The 7,365-nt window shown below is 32.4% G+C and overlaps 1 long non-coding RNA gene across 1 annotated transcript; it reads left to right on the top strand.

Annotated features, from left to right (window-relative positions):
• The first annotated feature begins 5,336 nt into the window (after window positions 1-5,336).
• Window positions 5,337-7,107, top strand: LOC148764249 (uncharacterized). Its single transcript, XR_016024774.1, has 3 exons — window positions 5,337-5,443; window positions 6,093-6,176; window positions 7,035-7,107. It is a non-coding gene; the product is annotated as an uncharacterized LOC148764249 (long non-coding RNA).
• Window positions 7,108-7,365: the final 258 nt, after the last annotated feature.

The following is a 7,365-nucleotide window of genomic DNA, read 5'->3' as shown; positions in this document are numbered from 1 at the left end:
TCAAAATAATAACTTGAGAAAATATCAAATCAAACAAGCCTAGGATCACAATATCCCTCACACTTCATCTAAATCTTACCTCTCTTACTTAACTTATTTCAATGGGTTGAATTGCTAAGCTAGAGTCTTAAATTATTTATAAGGATCTCCCGACTCAACCTATAAAAATATCTATTTTAACCAAAACACTATATCCCTATGTGATTTGAAATTAAAACAGACTCATTAAGTTCAGGCTCTAATTTGACTACATACGGCCTATAGGTATATCCCTATCCTATATGCAAATCAATTAATTTGATCATATGCTATCCCAATTTTAGTTTACTCTAAACTCCCTTTCCCAAGTTTGTTTAGGTTCCTAGATCAATTTAATTGGTGATCAGGCAATTAAAAGCATTAAGAACAAATTGAAATAAACAATTCAAATTCCATTAAAATAAGTAAGAAAGAGATTAAAAACTTAAACTACATGTAAGTTAATTGCAATTCTAGAGAAAGAAGTTTAGCTACTCATAATTGCAAAATAAAATAACATTGTATAAAATTCAACCATTAAAAGTATCAAGATAAAAGCTATGGAAGAAAACAAAAGAATATTCTCTGCCTTGATCTTCAAGTTTCAGCCTCAACTTCTAGTTTCTTGAATCTCCCAAAGGTTGTTTTCCTCTCCTTTTTTAATGTTGTCAAACATATCCTATTTATACTAATAGACTAAACCTAAAGTTCCTCAAGCTGACTTAGGATTTAATTGGGCTTAAAAGTATAATAAGAGGCCCAAAATTCAAATTGTCAATCTTTATAAATTTTCATTCCCGGCACAGTACGTCTACTATTTTCCGACACAATTTTCTCTATCTTCGAGGCAGAACTGGGCAAAGTGATCTGCACAAAAGTTGTAGCTCTGTCTCTTATCTTTCCACAGGTCCAAGAATCACATCATTTGGAGTTTTGTAGCTCGAGATATGACCAAAATACTGAAACCTATGCAAGCAGATTCTGGGTCTTTCAACATCTTACTTTCCAAAATTAAGCCCAAATCACCTTTAATCCTACAAAAAATATAAAAACTAATCAATAATAAAAAAATTAAAAGAAATAACATAAAATTAAAATAATTAACTTAAAAGTAACCTAATTATAAAAACAACTAAAAATAAGTAAATTATAATTGAAAATTGAGGACTTAGCTAATATTTAATAACAAAATTAGAGTAAAATAATTCTATAAAATAGAATTATTACACCTCCAAACTTAAGATTTTGCTAGTCCTCGAGCAAAAGAAAATTATAAAAAGAAAACTAAAACATAAAAAAAAAATCCTTAAATGGGAGATAGAAATACCAAATCATGATTTCCTAATTTTTCCTCAGAAATTAACTCAAATTCAAACTTAAGGTAACATACAGCTAATTCTTAAATTCATGCATCAATTCAAGTGAAAACTTATTTTTCGAATGGACTTCCTCTGTGTGTGTGAATGCTCTCTTACAAAGAATATCATGCAATTCGGATTAGTTTTATGTCAACTCTAAGCATAGATTAGTACTAGGATCCCATAGGTTTGCTTTTCATCTCTCTCTCCACTAATGTAGATTAACACTTATTCAAGGATCAATAGGTCTTTATCAAGCTTGTAATGTAAGGCTAGGGTTAAGGTATGATAAAGGATATATTTAGGCTCAAATTCACCCTAAGCACTTAATCAATCTAGATCATATAAAGAGCTCAAGTTTTTTTTTTTTTTTTGTATAGCACCCCCAAACTTGAAGTAAACTTTCCTTTGTACAACACACTTTATTTCTTTTCTTTTCCTTTTTTTTTCAACCCCCAAACTTATTTTTGACCATTATAGACTAGGGGTAATTTTACTAACAACCTTCACTTTTTGTGTTTTTTTTTTTTTTCACACCTTTCTTCCTCAATTTATCTTTAAGCTCAAATCACTCTTTAGAACGATTAACATACTTAGGGGGTGAGAGGTTCAAATTGCTGGAATTAAATAAACAGGCCAAGGCTAATATAACTGTGCGATTACAAAGAAAAGGTAAATTAGGCTCAAAAAGGGTGACTAAGGATAAATATAACAAGGTAGGCTCAAACGATCCAAAGATGGCCTAAATCACTTCCTATCCTAAATGTTATCTAAGATTTCGCCTCGAGAGAGAATCAAACAAATTCTAGAATTCTTGACTTCACTATACTTTTTCATCAATATAAAATTTCTCTAAATCACACATAAATTCTAAGTAAAAGAGTATAGTGCTTTCAAATTATTGGAAGTCACATTCTAAAATAAAGCTAACACAAGAATATCACATAAAATTAAATCATAACTATATGCTTCCCAAAAGCTAAGAATCAAAAGATAATTAAAATATCATCCTAGGATTGGGACAATCAAGAATAATATATAACTATCTCAATTTTTTTTTTAACACAACAAAACATGCAAATCACAAATAAAACATGTAAATAAACTAACAATGCAAATCACAAATAAAACATGTAAATAAACTAACAATGCAAATCACAAATAAAACATGTAAATAAACTAACAAAATTCTAAACTACTCCCCCAAACTTAGAATGAACATTGTCTTCAATGTGATAAAAGAAAATAAAAGACAAGGGACAAGAATACTCCCCTCACTCCGAATCGATTTTTTGACCTGCAAAAAGGGAAAAGAATAGATAATAATAATAATAATAATAAAGTAAAAAATAATAATAAAAATAAAATAAAATAAAAATAAAATGAAATAAAATAAAATAAACCAAAACTGAGTAAGGTTAAGAAGCTTGGGTTGCCTCCCAAGAAGCGCTTCACTTATAGTCTTCGGTTGGACTGTCTTGGACTCTAGGCCGTATCAAGCAAGTGAATTGAGGACTGTTGACGATTAATTTCGCCTCCCCAATAATGCTTTAATCTTTGTCCATTGACTTTAAATTTTCGACCATCTATCCCTCTAACTTCGATCGCTCCATGTGGGAATACCTCATTGATAATAAAAGGACTAGACCACCTTGATTTGAGCTTTCTCGAAAATAATTTTAAGCGAGAATTATAAAGCAACACTGCTTGTCTTGACTCAAAGCTTCTTGCCAATATCTTCTTATCATGCCATTGCTTTGTTTTCTCTTTGTAAAGTTTGTCATTCTCATAAGCTTGAAGGCGAAATTCATCAAGCTCATTTAACTGCAACAACCTTTGCTCACCTGCTGCTTGTAGATCAAAATTTAACTTCTTGACAACCCAATAAGCATTGTGTTCAAGTTCCACCGGTAAGTGACAAGCTTTGCCAAAGACCAACTTATATGGAGACATACCAATCGGGGTCTTGTAAGCAGTCCTATATGCCCACAGTGCATCATCCAATCTCTTAGACCAATCTTTTCTTGTGGGACACACAGTTTTCTCCAAAATCCTCTTGATTTCGAGATTCAATACTGCTGCTTGGCCACTAGTTTGAGGATGGTACGCAATGGCAACCTTATGTTTAACTCCATATTTTGCCAGAAGGGCACCAAAATATTTGTTGCAAAAGTGACTTCCCTCATCACTAATGATTGCCCTTGGAGTGCCGAATCAAGTGAAAATATTTTTCTTGATGAAATTCATGACCACCTTCGAATCATTATGAGGAAAGGCTGCTACTTCAACCCACTTGGAGACATAATCCACAGCAAGCAAAATGTATTTGTTGTTATATGAGGATATGAACGGACCCATGAAGTCAATACCCCATACATTAAAAATTTCTATCTCCATGATGTTGTTGAGAGGCATCTCATGTCGCCTTGAGATATTTCCCACCCTTTGGCACCTGTCACAGTGCAATACAAAATTATGAGCATCCTTAAATAATGTAGGCCAATACAAACCTGATTGGAGGACTTTAGCAGCAGTCCTTGTTCCTCCAAAATGTCCTCCATAATCTAAAGAATGGCAATGGTGAAGCACACTTTGAATCTCTTCTTCCGGGATGCATTTTTTGAACATCTAGTTACACTGTTTGAACAAGTAAGGCTCATCCCAAAAGTAAAATTTAACATCATGCAAAAATTTCTTTTTCTGATGAAAATTTAAATAAGGGGGAATAATATTACTTACCAAATAGTTTACAAAATCAGCATACCAAGGAAGTGATTTCTTACCAACTTGAAGGATTTGTTCATCAGGAAACGTCTCTTTGATTATGGTCGAATCCTTACCTTGAGCTTCAATTTCTAATCTTGAGAGGTGGTTTGCAACTTGATTTTCTGTTCCTTTTCTATCACAAATCTCAAGATCAAATTCTTGAAGTAAGAGGATCCATTTTATCAATCTTGGCTTAGCATCTTTCTTGGCAATCAAATACTTGATAGCTGAGTGATCAGTGTACACTATCACCTTTGTCCCCACTAGATAGGAGCGAAATTTGTCAAAAGCAAAAACCACAGCTAAGAGCTCATTTTCTGTTGTGGTATAATTTTTCTGAGCCTCGTTCAAAGTCTTACTAGCATAATAGATGGAATGGAAGATTTTATCTGTCAAGCCCGACCTTATAAAATACTTTCCATGTCATTCATATGATTGACAATATGCTTGTATACTCGGAAAGCCTTGAAAGAAAAATCGTTAAAAGATGACAATGTACCAAATGGTACAATTAAGTTAATTTAAGTCTCGAACTAGATCAAATAGAGAATTTAAAATGAAATTAAGAATATTAAAGTCTCAGAATGGTTTAATATGGTGATTTGGAGTTCGAGGATCAATTTGGAGTCAAACCGAAATTTTTACTATCTAGGGACAAAATGGTCATTTGCCACCCAAGGACACAATGAGAATTTTTAGAAAAGAAATTTTTTAGCCCCATTTGACTTATTGGAGTATGATTTGAGTATTGGAGTATAATTTGAGGGTTTGGCAGTGAAAAAGTGTAATTCCAGTGATTTCTAGAGTGTAAGGGCAAAATCGTAATTTTGCCACCCGCGAACAAAATTTGAGATTTTGAGAGAATTTAGATCAAATTTGACAAATTGGAGAATGGTATGAGTATAAGGGATGAAAAATATGTCTATGGGCAATTTTTCAATTTTTGGGGCAAAAATGTAATTTTTGACTTTTACGGGGGTAAAAGTGTAAATTTCAAAAATTACTCCACCAAGACTTTGGATAAGTCTGAGAATTTTACCTAAGCTATGGATATGTGGGACAAGTGTATGGTGAAAATTTGGAAACAAATGGATGGCTAGAATTTAAGGAATTAATAAAACATTAAAAAAATGAATAAAATAATATTATATTATTTTAGCCTTTAAAAAGGTAAAAATTCCGGAATTCTCATCTTCTTCAGCTGTCCAAACCAGGGGAGAAAAGGGAAAAAAAAAAACAAGAATCCTACCTGAAAAATTTGGGGAAAATCAAGAGAAATCAAGAAATCAAGCATTAAAAAGGTAAATTTCATTGATTTTCCTTGTGATTTTCACTACCCATGCATTTTTTTCTCATTTCTATGCAAAATTAGAAAGTGGGTATGGACACCCATGCTGGCCAAACCTCCATGGATGAGTTTTGAGCTTGATTTTTGGTTGATTTTAATTGAATTAAGTGATTTTAGTTAAGTTATATTGAAATATAGCAAAAATAAGCTAGAAATATAAATTTTTCCCATTGAAACCCATTATGCTGAATTTTCTAGGGGAATATTGGCTGCTGATCTTGATGGTTATTTGAGGAATTATGATGAATAATGATGAATTATGAGCCTAGAAAAATAATGGAAATTTTCGGAGCAAAAATACAAATTTTTACCCACTAGGGGTATTTTCGTAATTTATTATCGGGACTGATAATTTGCACCACACTGAGGGACATTAAGTCAATTTGGGTGCAATTGAGGTATAGAAACTGAAAAAAATTAATTTGGAGTTTAAACGGATGCGTATATCAATTTATCGGGTAAAAGACCGAAATAGGCTAACACCGCATTTAGGCAAAAATTTAGACATTTTTGCATTCCATATCAAGCATTAGTAGTCTAAATTAGTTTAATTTCAATTTAGTACCAATGTGGTGAATTTCTCGATTTTGTACTGTGTCAAGGTGGTGAGTCCTCTGATAAAGGCAAGAGAATTGCACCCGAGGACCAATAGTCTGAGTATTTCGAAAATCCTCACTCTAGACACGGTGAGTAACCTTACCATCATTTTAATTATCTAAAGTATGTTTTTATTCGGTTTTGGTGAATTTTATGAAAATGAGTTCAAATGGTAAATTTTTATGTTTTGTAAACAAAATGAGTTTAAATGAAAATATTTTATAAATTGTCTTGAAACGAAATAACGATTTTGAAAATAGAGTAATTGGAGACCACTGATATGTTGTAAATTTAAAATTGAATTAATGGCTTATGTTATTGTATTGGCATGACTGGCTGGGCTGTGTTTTTTATGAATTATATGAATTGCTTTATTTTACCCTTGCAGGCTGGGTAGTAATATATTAGCCCTGTCATGCTGTCAAAATTTTATTGTATGGTGGGTTTGACCTGCTGCAGTGGGCTGGATTCTGTGGACTAGCCTATTAGAGGGGCACGGAATCCTGTTATATTTTTACCTCGGTTGGAGAGGCGAGTAGGGTAACTCCTGAGGTATAACTTTTAGAGTTCACTTCACGCCAAACCACCTCGTGAAGGGGAACTCGGCCAACGTCAAGGAATGGCTATGTTTTCAAAATAAAAACATGACTTTCTAATAGCCTTGGCGGACTCAGTTGGGATAGCCCTCGGCCAAGGTATCCCAAATAACTGAGTATGATAATAATTTTTGGCATGAGCCAAGCTTTTTAAGAAATTCATAAGCCATATTGATTACTTGCTTTAAATAAATTGATTTCATTTGGTTGAAATAAGTTGAAAGATGATAAATTACAGTTTGATGAAATGTTTTAATAGTCTCCTTTTACTCGACTTTAGATATTTTGAGTGATGTTTGTTTACTCACTGGGATTTTATAATCTCACCACCCTCATTTCCACCCATTTCAGGTTCAGAATAGATTGTAGATAACTGATATCGGCAAGGATTACAGTTGAACTTGCCACATCCAAAGACTGTAGGTTCATTTCTTTTTATACTTTTGGTCATTCGTGGGCCCATGTGTCACTGTAAATTAAATTCTATACTTTGGTTATCTGTATTACGGTATGTAAGAATTTATTTTGCTTTTACGCTATAAAAATTATTTATGCAGTGTTCTTAAAATATTGTTTTATGTGAAAATTAAATATTTTATTGAATATTTTTATTTTATTATAACAGTCATAATTCCATTTTAAACGAATGTTTTAGACATCCAAAATTATTTTTGATTAAGAA

The sequence above is a fragment of the Theobroma cacao genome, chromosome 2, assembly GCF_053813885.1.
Source record: "Theobroma cacao isolate CCN51 chromosome 2, ASM5381388v1, whole genome shotgun sequence".
NCBI lineage: Eukaryota > Viridiplantae > Streptophyta > Magnoliopsida > Malvales > Malvaceae > Theobroma > Theobroma cacao.
The sequence above is the reverse complement of the archived record's forward strand: the minus strand, read 5'-3'. Positions and strand labels throughout refer to the sequence as shown.